The sequence below is a fragment of the Manis pentadactyla genome, chromosome 10 (assembly GCF_030020395.1).
Source record: "Manis pentadactyla isolate mManPen7 chromosome 10, mManPen7.hap1, whole genome shotgun sequence".
NCBI classification, from domain to species: Eukaryota; Metazoa; Chordata; class Mammalia; order Pholidota; family Manidae; genus Manis; species Manis pentadactyla.
The window spans coordinates 110,209,962-110,224,224 of NC_080028.1; the positions used below are offsets into that span (position 1 = coordinate 110,209,962).

Consider the following 14,263-nt stretch of genomic DNA (forward strand, 5'->3'; position numbering starts at 1 on the left):
GGGAAAGGTTGAACCTGAGCATGGGACCCAGAAATCATTGGTCCAATAAGCCCTCCAGGTGATTCTGGTGCATGTTGAAGTTTGGGAAACAGTTCTCTACCACAATAAGAAATCTGGTTATTTTCCTGAAAGAAATGGGGAACTGAGGAAAGGATTTTGCCTAGACTATTATTTTTGTTTTGAAGTCTCTGAAAGCAAGACAAAGGACGAGGAAGATGGCCCATGGAGCAGGTGTGAGTGCTGGGGGTAGGGTAAGTCAATAAGTAGAGATGAGATATCTAACAATTGAGTTAGAATGTAGCATCCATGCTTTGTGCAGGGCTCATAAAATATATAAGGTCTAAGAGGAATAATTTATGCCTACAAGGTGTTGATAGTCTAAGTGTAGGTTCATTCCTTCTGCAAACACATTCTACCTACTCAATAGAGTGTCATCCACATTTATATGGTACCCACTCTATGCAAGAATGACTGTGGAATCAGCTTGGCTGATCTAGAAAAGACCACAGGAAAGCTCCCCTTATTCCCTACACTCCCAGGAGAAAATTTGGACTGAACTGGAACCACAAAAAAAGCTGTTTAGTATATAAAGCAGTGAAAAGTGATAGAAAAACAAAATACATTGACTGGGTCATGATGTCTCTGATAATCCAAACCGATACGTGATGGCATTAAACCATGTAAATTTATAAACACATCTGGTTGGGCTGTATGTTGGGAATAGTACAAATGTGAGCCTTATTTGCAATAGCAGTGCTGGAGCTGCCCACTGAAAAGCTGGTTTTAAGCCAGGTATAGAAAAGGGCCAGACTAGATGCTGCTTTCTGTTAGATTCTTGCTAATTCTCAGTAACAGAGGCAGGCTTGTATTCATAGCTGCAGAGAAAAGGTGCCTGTGGGGAAGGTGACCTGTCAGATGCTGCCGGACGAGAGGGCTGACAGGGAAGGGAAAAGGTGATGCTGGTTGACTGGGAAGAGAAAGAGAAAATATTTCCAAGATATCTGACAGCTATATCTTCCCGCCACCACCTTCCTCCAAGCCCATGTGTCTCTGCTTAGAAGTCTGACATAGAACGGGGAGGGAACCCACATTTGTCTCCGTGCTTTCAGTGAAAACGTCGGTGCACAAGGACAGAAACGAGCGCAGCTGAAAATAGGTGCGTGACTTGTTGAGCATACAAATCACTTTCCCCCTTAGTCTCCAAGGGAGGGAAAATCCCCCCTCTTACTCCTTCCTTGCAGCCGGTGTCCTATACTGGACGGAGGCGGAGGCCGGTGTTCACGCGCCCCTGCCGCGGTCCCGCAGGACAAACTTTTCTCCCGGGGCCTGCTCGGTGCCCGGCGCTGGGGCGGAGACGGCGGCGTTCTCAGTTCCTCGCGGCCGCCCAGGCCCCGCGACGCGCTGTCTCTTTAAATCGCAGCTGCGCGCCGGGAAAACAGCGCCCCTCGGCGCCTCGGCCGGCCGGCGGCTGCGAGCCCGCCCGCGCCCCCGTTCCCGCTCCCGGCTGCGCGCCGCGGAGGGCTCGTCGGCCCGCGGGCTGCTCGGCGGCGCGGGGAGGCGCGGCCCGGCCGAGGGGGGAAGGAAGAGCCCGGCGGGCCGGGGAGGCGCCGCGCCCGGTCCCGCGCCCGCGCCCGCGGCCCCGGCGGTCTCCAACGGGCGGACGAGGATGTGCCGGGGCTCTGGTCTGTTTCTTCCCTCCTGCTCCAGACGATTTCCATAGGAACCTGACCCGGGGGCGCCCTGGCGAGCCCGAGGATCCGCGCGCGCCGGCTCCACCTCGCCAGGTAACGCCGCGACCTCCGCCTCGCCCGCGAGCCGCGGCGCTGCCTCCAAACTTCCTTTTGTGGGAGGTCGCGCGCCCCGCGCCGCCGGCTGCTCGCGGCGGCGCTCCCGCCAGGTGCCCGCCGCGGGGTCGCCCCGCTGCGCGCCCAGCCCCGACCGCCTCCCCCCGGGCCGCGCGGCTTCCCGCGCCCGCCTGTGGGTTTCCCGGCTCGCGCTGGGCGCGTCCGGGGAGGGCGCGGGGGGCGCGGGCCGGGGACCGGCGAGCGCCCGCACATCCTCGCTTCCCTTCCTCCGCCGCGCCGCCTGGGCTTCTCTCCTCCTTCCCCGTGCGCGCTGCTTTCTTCCTCTCCTCATCGCCAGCTCCATTCTCTTCTCTCCCTTCCCTCGTTTTCCTCCCCTCGTCTCCTCGTTCCCGTTCCCTCATAAAATTAAAGAAAGGGGGACCGCTTGCGATCCTTTCGTTCGGCCGGCATGGGAAGAGCTAGCTGTGAAACCTGCAGCGTGGCCACCTCGACCTGGTCATTTTCAGACGCGTCCTTATCCATCAGCGTATTTGTTTCCTGAGCCTATTGATTCTGCAGAAATGCATTCTAGGCTGGGCGTCTGTATGTCAGAGTTCCGCAGCTCGCTTCCGTGCTCAAGTATGATATGTATTGTAAGGGCTGCATTTGTTTTAAATCCACATAATCCGTGGGTATAAAGAAATCTGTGCTTTAAAAAACCCAGTCTTATTCAAGAGAAACTTCCGTCTTAAACTATCCATGTGTTCTGTCCTCTATTTGATATTTCCTTTTAGGGAACTTGAGAGCCATTACCCCTCACCCCGATTTATGAGGAACATGCAACTTCTATTATCTTAATCATCTCATATTTAAACCTCATTTAGTTTTGCACTTCCCATTCACTGGAATGAGTGGATCATAATTAACGGTCAGAAGCTTGCTTCCTGACGTCAGAGCTGGCTGAAGCGCCAACCTCTGGTTGAAGGTGCTTAAGAGAATCAAGGGGGTTTGGGGTGGGGGGTGGGGCACCGACAGACCTCCCCAAAAGGCTAAATAAGCTGTAGCAACTCCTGTGTGACATACATAACTAGATTCAGACTCTAGTACTGAAGATGTGAAAGTAAAATAAAAGGGGGTTCTTAGCACGTGTGTAACTAGGTGGGTCTATGTTAAAACTTAATTGTAAGTGGAGCCACTCTAGGACCCCTTCTGCGACCCATTCTGTCTTTATGCTGAGGTGCTTCCTCAGTGTGGTTTTGTTTTTCTTTGACATAGAAGATGTCTCTATCGTGTGACATCAAAGGGAAAAAAATAGAAGACAACTTCTCTTTAACCAGAAATAGTACTTACAGGGATTTTTTGTTTTTCAAAGATCTAGTTGTCATGTTCTCCAGTTTTCCTGAGGTTACAGTATTTTGTGGGTGAAAACAATACTATTCAATGATTTCCTCCACTCTATTTCAGTGGTGTACGTAGTTTATATAGAAAAAGAGCTCAGTTTTACTGAGCACTCCTGGCTTCTTTTCCTTTGCACATTTGTTTTTAAATTTAACTATTAACATAGAATAAAGGATTTTCGAGTAGAGAATAGATCAGGAAGAAGAGAAACTACTGATATCACAGAAAATATACCCACACCAAGAAAAGATTATTATTGCCATATCACTTCACACTGTTATCTTTGTTTTTCTTTAGCAGATTAAGAAGCTGTAGGTTTTTAATGTGTTTTCATCTTTTTAATTCTACCCCTAATACTTTTTATACTGGCAGTTATATTTATGCAGTTTAGATGACTGTTTACAAAAGACTTAAAACTTTCTTGCCAGTGAAATCCCAAAAGCATGTTTTTTTCTTCCAACATTTTCTTCTTCCTTCTAGTGATCAGTGATAGTAGTACTGGTTCTACATTATTGTTTTTACCCAATTTCTAATTTCGGATGAGTAGGTTTCTCTTCACCATTTGCAAGCTGCTCCTGGCAGGCTGCATGGAACTTGAATGCACAATTAATTGTAGATGCAATAAAAATGTTCATTTTTCTTCTTGATTTGAGAAATGTCATGCGCTCCTGGACATTTAGTATTTTGGTGTGCCTCTCCTTTGTGTGTGTGTGTGTGTGTGTACATGAAGGATTTAACATGAAGTCTTTTCTAATTAGCTTTGTATGATTTGAGTTTAAAAGATGTGTTAGTGACAAGCCATAAATTACTCTTATTTATAGTACATTGATCCTGAAACTGTCTCCTCCTCACCCCTTTGAGATTGCATTTACATAGGGATCATTTAATAAGAGGTTGGTAATGATGAGTTATGTTTTAAAATAGGAAAAATCCCTCAAATTTACTTACCTCAGGTCCTCATTTTCAGGTAGAGGGATTAACAAATGTTTTTGATCTGATATTTTAATAGAGTCTATTGCTGAGCACTGCTAATTACCAAGAGTATATTTTGTTAATTCTGAAAATGGAACAAGATAAGACATCTCATAAGTTGTCTGGAGGGCTGCAAGTGACTCATCCTTGTAACCCATGGCAATGGGAAACGGTTATCCTGGGTGCAAGCTGATGTGTGGATGCAGAGCCCGACTTTGTGATCATTCAGGGACTTGATATGATAAGCATGCAGGCTTCTTTGTATAGACTTATGTTAACTTTTGACTTTAGTCAAAACAGTGATTACCAGGCTTAGTTTGGCAATTCCCCTTGGTTCCTCATTTACTTGAGAAGTGTTATGAAATTCTCAGAAAACACGTGTTCAATGTTACTTTTTAAAATAGAAGATAATTTATAGAGAAGTATGCATGTTCATCTGACTTTGTGTACAGCTGGGATAATTAGGGTGAGAATATCATCAAATCTAACATGGGAGGCTGTGTCAGCTTCAGAAATGTTGGTGGCCAGAGAGCTGTGTATGGAAGGAGCAGCAAGAGACTAAGGTTATGTTCCTGCTGTTCACTGCATCACACAGTTATTCGTGTGGTGGCCTCCTCTTTCACAGATGTCCCTCAGCTTTGCTTTCTCCAGAAGAAAAATGGGCATAATAATCTTTTTCCTGTCTTTGAATTCTCAAATGTATATGTACATATGACATAATCCTATATATACACAGGTGTCTGTATGATAAAGCAGTGGCGGTAAGAAAACACATATATACATGTTCAGAAGCAACAGATGAGATTTCTGAATAGAGAAAGCAGATCTTGTACCATTGATGGATAGGTGATGATGCTGAATATTGCCTTCCATTCAGGAGAAAGCAATCTATTTCTTACTCTCTGTGTTCTCTGGATATAGGTAGTAGATGACTAATCACATAATATAATATGCAAAACTGCCTGATCCCAGTGGTGTCATCTTTTTACTTACATGAATGCAAGTGAAGAATACATTTCCCCCTCTTTTTTCCTTTAAAATTATTGAAGATCCCCTCCTCTCCCTCTCCCATCCTGTAAGTAAAAGTAATTTTCTGTAAGGTTAAGTGGACTTCAGGGTGGGAAAAACCTCCAGAGGTATCTTTCTGCTGAGACTTCATTTTTCCTCCCAAGTCTGACTGTCAACAGTAATATTTGATATGAGCCTCTGGTGGTGAAGTTTCTGTAGGTCATCACCATTCTCTGTCCCAGATGAAGTCTAAGAAGAAGCATTGCAGTACCATACATTATGAATTTAAGCATCATTCAAATTGGTTACATAACTCACTGGTCTTGTTTAAAAATAAATAAATAAAACAATTCCAGCTCTTTAAAATTATATGTGTTTACTGTTCTCTTACCGTAAAATGATTTTGCCATGTTCAGAGAAAGTAAGTCTGGTCTCCGTAAAGATTTAAAACTGCTTGGTCAGGCATTAGATTATACAATGTTTGTACAGTAATACTTTTTGTTAATCTATGTAACATTGTCATAAGTGCCATACAGTTGGGACAACTACTAGTTTGGGTAAATACTTCAGATAATGGGGACCTAGAGATTTCAAGGTCTGGAAACACTGCCCATGACATAGGGCCAAACATTTCTTGGGAATAGAGGGGAAAGTTAGTGTATTGACAAGAGGTGGTTTAAGTATAGTCAGGAAGATTTGAAACAAACTTTTATATTTCTCTCATTTTTGTATATATTTATATGTAGTCCGTTTATATGTATAACTGTGGTCCTCATATCTCGCTTTCAATTTTCTTTACTGGGGAACATCGCCTAAGTTCTCAGCCTCACTTAGTACCTTTTATAGGTTTGTAGGTGTAGCCTTGAGGAAGAAATGGTTCCTTTTACGTGCTAATGTTGCAAATACAAATAAGACCACAAAGTCATACTGTTAGGAGTTCTTTTCCAACCTAAAGAAGCATTTATGTTATTGAACACCTTATGCTACCTTATTAAGAAGGGATCAAACACATGGCTGCCTGACTGTACTGATTGGCTTTAAGGCAGGATGGTGCAGGACCACAGGACTGAGGGACTTAGCTCCTGGGTAGACTTCTTGAGTTTGAATCCCAACCTCTGCCAGGTTATCTTTGGTAATTTTTAAAATCTGGGTCTCTTACCCCATCTGTAAACTAGCTGTTGAGAAAGAATTTTGTGAAGATTAAGTGAGAGAATATATTAATATAATATTTAGGAGTGTTCCTGGCATGTAGCAAATATTCATTGCATATTCACTAATACTATAGCTGTTTCTGCTGCTGGTGTTGAAATGTATCAGCAGGCCACAGTTATTTTTCTGTTAAGAGCTATTTTTTCTTCCAAGTCTAATGTGAACTGTAATACTTGTCCGTATAGGAGCTGTGCCCTCTCTACTTTCCCGCACTCTTCTACCCCACCTCAGCTTTTCCTTATAGTCTCAGGAGCTGAAAATAATGACTGGGGGCCTGGATGATGAGAACACGTTTTTTTAGAGAGGGAATCCATTCTTTTTAGTTTTAGAAAAGCTCATCTCAACCACTTTTATATGTATTGGCAAGATTATCCATGGATTTTTTTTTTAACCAACAATTGAAACTTGAAATCAGGATTAGCTACAGTAGTAAAATCTTAAGTTTAAAGAAAAAAAACCTGACAAACATGAAACTTTGAGCTTCATATTATAGTGCTGTTTATTTATTAGCTACAACTGTCCACTATTCGCCTAATCTAACCCTAAAGCTACAGAGTTTGCTAAAGAAGGTTGCTGAATAATTATTTTGGTGTGTGTGTAATGTCACTTAAAGTCTCATTGATGAGAAGGTGTTATTTGTTTAGAAATAGGATGTTTCATTCTTGCTTTTTTTCCTCTGTGAGTTCCAATTTTAAGAGCTGCATTGAATCAGTTAATTTCTTTACATATTGACGGGATGTTCTTGTCTGCAAAAATGAATCTATGAGATTTGTATTCCTCCTTTAAATTTTTTTATTATGTAAAGATTTGAGTAAACACAAAAGTAGAAAGGGTGATATAATGGACTCCCAAGGACCCCATTATTCAGTTTCAACAAATTAGGCGACCTCTTAAGATCCTTCCTGACTCTGTGAATCTCTGACCTTGGAAATTCTAATTCACTCTGGTTTCGAGGATCTAGAATATCTGTTTCTTAAAAAATATTGATACTGCTATCAATAATATCGATATTAAAATGATAATCATTAACACTGAGCATTTAATGACAACTCAACAATATATACATATTATGTTTAAAAAGAATTTTTCAAGAAACTGGGCTCTAATAAACAGTTCTAAAACTATATCGAGCATTATCTTTCTTTCACCTGGATGCCTATTTCAAGGTCATAGTAGCCGGCTTCCAGAGAGTCGCCAGTGACCCTTGCCTGTCGCCGATCCTGCCTTGTGACACCCCTTACCACACTGCCTGGGTTGTTCTGTGTGGTCAGCAGGGTGTGGTGGCTGTGATGGTTTATGACTTCTGAGGCTAAGCTGTAGAGGACAGCGCCACTTTCGCCCTGTTCTCTTGGAATACTCACTCTGGGAGGAGCCTGCTGCCATTTTGTGAGGACACCAAAGCAGCCCCTAGAGGTTTCATGTGGCAAGGAGGTGAGATCTTTTTGTTAACAGCCAGCACCAGCTCACAGCCAAATGAGGGAGCTGCCTTGGAAGAGGGTCTGTTAGTCCTGGTAAAGTCTTCAGGTGATTTCAGGCCAGGGTAATAAGCTGACTGCATCCTCCCGAGGCACCTCAAGCCAGAACCATTGCCATCTTCATAAGCTGCTTCTGAATTCACAGCCCATGGGAACTGCTGGATGTACTGAGTGTTTATTGTCTCAAACTGCCAAATCGTGGAGTGATTTGTTAGGCACCAGCAATCAAAGAAAACCTTAAACTACCTCAGGGTTGTTATTAGAAATTCTAGTTTTTATTATTTTATACATAGGTATAAGTACCATTGAATAACAGAGTGTTAAGTCTGCACTTACCACACTGAATCGCTGGCATTCTAGCCTTTTCATCTATACTTTTAGCTCCTCAGAATGGATCTTCATGGACATTATCCATAATTGAATGAGGGCAGAAGATGTGATGTTTCTTCTTTTATTGGTTGCTAGCTGGGAGCTTAATTCCAGCCCTTCTTTTTGACCATGTATTTGTTAAAAAATTCAACTGTTTTGGAATTTTGAAATCGAGCAGGGGCTGGGAGTTGAGGTCTGGGACATGATTTGGTTGATACTTGGATAAACTTTGGGACAGTATCACAGCTTACTTTCAGGTTATCCCCAAAGAGTCCCATCTACCTCCTGCCACCAAACACGCCCTGAAGGACTGTATGATTTGGGTTCTCATTGTCAAGAAGCTTTTCTTCTGTTTCTTACTGACCTAGGTCAAATAATGCACCCCAAATGTCATATGCCCCAAATGAGGCCCTGATAATATTGCATAAAGCAGCCATTCTTCATGTATTTGTGATGCCGGGGTTCTTGTTCACGAAGCCAAAGAATGAGCTCCACAAACACTCAAGGTAGGAGAGCAAGGTACAGGCTTTTATTTAGAGATAAAGTGAAAGGACAGAGGTCCTGGCTTATGCCAGGAGGGGACAAGAGAGTCCTGGGTGGTGCGTTGTCTAGGGGTTTTATAGGCAGATGAGGATTTTTCGAGAACATGAAAAAAAGCTTAGGGGTTTGAACTTCTTAAATGGTCTCAGAATATTTGAATTCATTTAACACAAGTAACTTCCTGCGCTGTTGATTTCTCCCGGAGATACCATCATCTTGGTCTGGGGGCATATGAAACAAGGCTGCCTGCTCATCCCCCAAGGTGGGCTGAGGTATTGTTGGTTAAAGAGTAAGTTAAGAATTTCCAACATCTTCTTGGGTATTAAAATGCAATCTTACCTTTCAGGTGGAATCCTTCTTGTCTTTTACTGTGTTGTTTATGCCTGGGCTTACTTGCTAAGTTAGTTGCCCAGTTTGCAAAATCACCTCATCAGATCTGAAGGAGGAAAGACAGCACATAAATCTGGGCCTTTTAGCACGCTAAGGTGGATCTTACACATGATTATAAATGATTAGCATAATAAAAACATGTGCTACTCTTCTTTATCTGGGGAATATTAACTGATCTCACTGAAGAATACCTAGAGCTGAATGTTTAACGTGGAGTTTTAGTAGGGGGTTTCCTTGCATGTAGTTACATTGCTCTGACTGCAAATATCCTGCCTTGCTTTTTCCGGAGGCCCTCACCCTACTCTGACTACACCCATGGTCCCTGTCTCATTTGCACTTCAGCCATTTGTTTGTATTGCTGTTTATGTTCCGAAACATGGCCTGGATTTATTACCAATCTGTTTTTCTCATTGTTATATTACAAGTTTAATGAAATCTAAAAATTGGATATTGTAGGTAGAATAGATTCTATATAAGTATAAAGTTTTGGCACTTCCAAAATTGTGTGGGTCAGAGGACTAAAAAAAAAAAAATCCAGTAACCTCACTTTTTTCTTCATGGGTTTAATTTTGTCTACAATAAATTACCATCCCATAAGAATCTGAAAGGTGACTGAGTCTTTACTACATAAAAGTAGGTGCTAGGAACTTTGGAAAATACTAAGGAGTAAGGTTTTTGAGACTTTAGATTGGCGTGAATATTAAGTCCTTTTCATGAATGAGCCACCAGCCTTCTTGGAGTATAAAGTTTTAGTACTTTCGCTATTTGACTTGTAGGATAACTAATAGGATTCTTGCCCCTAAGAATGTTTTCAGATTCAGGTAATCTGGTATAAAACAGTGATGGTGCTCACTGACCTACACCAAAATCATGCTCTTTGGGAACTGAAATCGATATATATATATATATATTTGGTCGTTGGCATATGCATTCACTATTATAACAAGCATCACCTGGAAATTCTCAGAAAACCAGTAAACAGTTATTTAGAAATTAGTTTTTAGGACATCACAAATATGCTGCATCCCAAGCCTCAGGAGAAAGCTAATGAAGTCCCTAGTTCTGGATATTTGTGTGTGTGACCACAGTGTGCAGTAAGAATTACCTTTACAACTGAGGATAAACAACCAGATCCGATTTTCCTGTTCTTTGTGAAGCATGTGGAAATAAAACCATTCCTAGTTGCCAATGAAAAGGATATGTGGCCAGTGTGAATAGAGTCTGGGAGCATTTTCTTAGATTTCTTTGGATAAGTGTGTTGTTGTTTACTTGCTGGATGGCATGTCCCATCTTGTGTGCTTGTTTTATGTGCTTTGCACATTTGGCATTGTATTAATTTACCCCAAAGTAAACATGATGTTTAAACAAAAGGGAAGTTTATAGGTGTTTGTTAATTGCCCTCTATATGGTGATGAGGATAACAGAGTTACAGAAATAAGACATGGTCTTTGCCCTGGAGGAAGTTGGAATGTGTTTAATTTTTAGAATTTCTCATTTTTCAGAGTATTTAGCTGCATATTTATAGCTAGACTTCACAATTTATTACAGCTAGGCTGAGCTCAACACAAGATTAGGTTAAATTATGTTACCATAATTGAGAGTTATCCTGAATTCTGCACTGTTAATAAATGCTAATACTCTTTTGAAGGTCTCCTATGTATGGCCTCAATAACCACAAAGGCTTTTTCTGCCTTCAGCAGATAAACTCTCAATAATGTCACAGGAAGTTGCATTAGAAATTATGCCATTACCTATAGCTTTCTCCTTTCCTTGCCATCCAATAATAAATAATACCTCTTCAGTGTATTTCCTACAGGACAAATGTCTATATCATACTTTGGAAATATATTTTTCTTCCCTTGCCAGAATGGAAATGCATCTCATGAACTTTTAAATAAACTTCCTGTAGTTAATGCTTGCTATTTGTACAGTTAAAGAAGTGAGGTGAGGTTTTGATAGTAATATGCTAGGGTCCCAGAAATACCTGAATCTTCCCTGCCACTTACCTGTCTCTGTGCAGGGTCCCCAAGGAAGATGCAGGCAATAGCAGCCAAATGGTGATCCCAATACTACTTTATTAATAGCTCGACATGGTGTCAATGGGTGGGAGCAGGGTGAGAGTTTGCTCCCCTACTGTCTTTGAAACTGGCGGGGGCTGAGGGAGACTGTGGCTGAAGAAATGCAGGCAGCCTCTGGGAGCTGGAAGAGGCCAGGAGATGGGTTCCCGCCTGGTGCCTCAGTGCAGGGCTCTTTGGAAAACGGTGGTTTAGAGCACATACTTTAGGCTCAAGTTCAGGTACATATATATTTAGAAGTCTTGACATGCTTTGGTGTAGCCACATTTTAGGAAGCGGAAGTCAAAAAAAAGAAAGAAATCGTCATGCCCCAAGAGGCCTCCTGATTTCAACTTAACACCTGTATAAACTAGGATGTCAAAAGAGAGAGGGAGTTGACCCTGGTTTTATGCTCTTTAAAGCATAGTCACCCTGTCCACTGATAATTTAAGTCCGGTCATTGTGCTTGGATCTGGACTATCAGAAGAGCAGTCCCTCCTTTGAAGGGAGTGGGCAGAGTGACCCTGGTGAGGGGGTGCTCGGACATGGTGCGGGTCCCAATCCCTTGTTGGCATTTCAGAGAAAAGCATTTCGTAATTGGGACTTCTTCATATTTTAGAAAGACAACAAAGTACATACACACACACACACACACACACACACACACACGTTTGTGTGTGTGTACATATATGATATACAGTGTGCGTATATATATATATGTACATTATAACAATCCCAGTGTGGCCTGTGGCAACATCTGAATCAAACGACTATTTCTGTAAGAAAATGTATGAATATTCAGAATAAGTGGGAGTAGTAGACAGAATAATGCCCTGTCCCAAAATGTCCACATCTCAATCCCCAGAACCTGTGAATATGTCATCTTCCATGGTAAAAGGGACTTTGCATTTGTGATTAAAGTTGAAGGTCTTTGAGATGGGGACATGGTTCTGGATTATTGGGGTGGGCATGATCCAGTCACACGGGTCCTAGAAAGCAGAGATCCTTCCCCAGCCGTGGCTGGAGGAGGAGGCATGATGGTGGGAGCAGGGTGAGAGTTTGCTCCACTACTGTCTTTGAAACTTGCGGGGGCTGGGGGAGACCGCGGCTGAAGAAATGCGGGCGGCCTCTGGGAGCTGGAAGAGGCCGGGAGATGGGTTCCCGCCTGGTGCCTGCAGAAAGGACTGCAGTCCTGCCGACTCGGCTTAGCCCAGTGAGACCACTGCTGGACTTCTCAACTTCCCAACTGCAGGGCAATACATTTGTGTGGTTTTAAGCCACTGCATTTGTGGTAATTTATTAGGGCAGTGACAGAAAACTAATACAGTGAGATAAAGACTATACCCTAATTTTACTGTAGATTGGGTTATAAAAGAAACTTTTGATTTTTCAGAGCTTTTAGATTATGGACTGCACTTAGAGACTGTGGACCTGTAGAAGGAATCAGGAATCTTAATGTTTTAAATGGAGAACCTTATGGTGTTTGAATATTTAATCATGGAGGAAGTGCTCCTTAGAAGAAAGCCTTTTAATAGTTACTGTTCTAATACCTAAGCCTTTGCTGATTCTTTGTATTCATTTCCATGGCCTTTATGAGTCGTACATTGGTCAGTGATGGCTCTGGCCAGCTTGGCTGACCACAGGCCTTGGTCCTCTGTAAGTCAGATTAAAGTACATCTTTGAAGGGACTCAAACTGTAAAGCAGTGTGCATGGGCATGCTGGTCCTTGCTGATCATACTTATTCCTGAGCAGCCGCCTCCTGTCCCTGTTTCCTTCTGTGCGCTTGGGGCTGGAGGGGAGGAAGTAGATTGTGGGGGATTGTGTGAATGTGGCAGCAATACTGCCTCTTCCCTGTGGCTACCAGAAATCCCCCTGCACCACATCTCCAAGGGAGGCGGCAACTGGAGTGACTGTCCCACCAGAAAGGCTGGGTGCCCTTGGGCTCACCCACGCACCTTGTTGTCAGCCATTTGATTTCTTAGAAATTTTAAGTGAGGAAGGGGTATCCATGTCTTCCTCCTCATGGAAGAATTCAGGGCAAAGTCTATGTATGGAAAATTCCCTGAAAATACCCCCCAAGGTCTGAAGCGTACTTTAGAATACAGGGCAGCAGTTTACACTAAAAATGTAGTGTTTGTTTTCCTGTGATGCTGTACTAGTGTGGTGTATTTCCATTGTTTTAAATAATACATATTAATTTCAATGTTAACATTAAATTATATTATCTAATATATTTAACATTATGGTTAATGTTATTAAAATGTACAATACAATTATATTTAATATGACATAACAATATATATTAGTTATATTAACAATTGTACATTAAATATCATAAATAATATATCATAAAACATCATTATTATGAAATAGTTGTAATTGATTCATGTTTGAAGGTTATATTTTCAGAGAAATAGTTCAGAATGGTGATATTAGCTCTGATTCAAATGCAGATGCTAACTTGAGCATCTATCTTGCACAGTCCTTGATCTGTTGCTGAAATTTCAGGAACATTAGTTGTCCTATTGATTCTTTTGAGATCCATATGCTGAGAGAGTGTCTTACTCTGCCTGGCATGTATGTGTGTGTGTGTGTGTGTATTGTTTTTCTGCGTTTTCTAGAAAACTGGTAGGTTTTGAGCTATAGTTTATGATCAAATGTGTGAATCTAAGCTTTTTTTCCTGAGACATACCTCTTCTTTGCCCCAACACCCGCATTCCCCTACCCATAACATAGTACTTTGCTTGACCAACATCTTCAGTGTGATATATGTGAAATCTTTCCTTAGCTTTTGATAAAAGTGATTGTGATTCAAATACTTATAACTTGCTCTCTAATGACTGTTTTGAGACCTCTTGTCTTGTAGTCAATCATGAAATGGCTATTTATGCAGTTTTAAATCATTTTGTCTAGATCAGGTGCCCAAGTGAAAAACAGAATATTGGGAACTCTGGAGAGAAATTTTCTCACTTGAAATCCACTAAGTCCTGTAATTTCTATGATACTTAATCATTAATTTGTTTTAACACTTATTGATGCTATCAAATTTTAGCTAATATATAT

The 14,263-nt window shown here is 42.0% G+C and overlaps 1 protein-coding gene across 3 annotated transcripts in view; it reads left to right on the forward strand.

Moving 5' to 3' along the window:
- The first annotated feature begins 280 nt into the window (after positions 1–280).
- Positions 281–14,263, forward strand: part of NAV3 (neuron navigator 3) — an 859,400-nt gene continuing 845,417 nt past the window's right edge. For all 3 annotated transcript variants that reach the window (XM_057487521.1, XM_057487524.1, XM_057487525.1), the window contains exon 1: positions 281–1,784. The gene's annotated coding sequence lies outside the window, so the exon portion shown is untranslated. The remainder of the gene's footprint in view (positions 1,785–14,263) is intronic.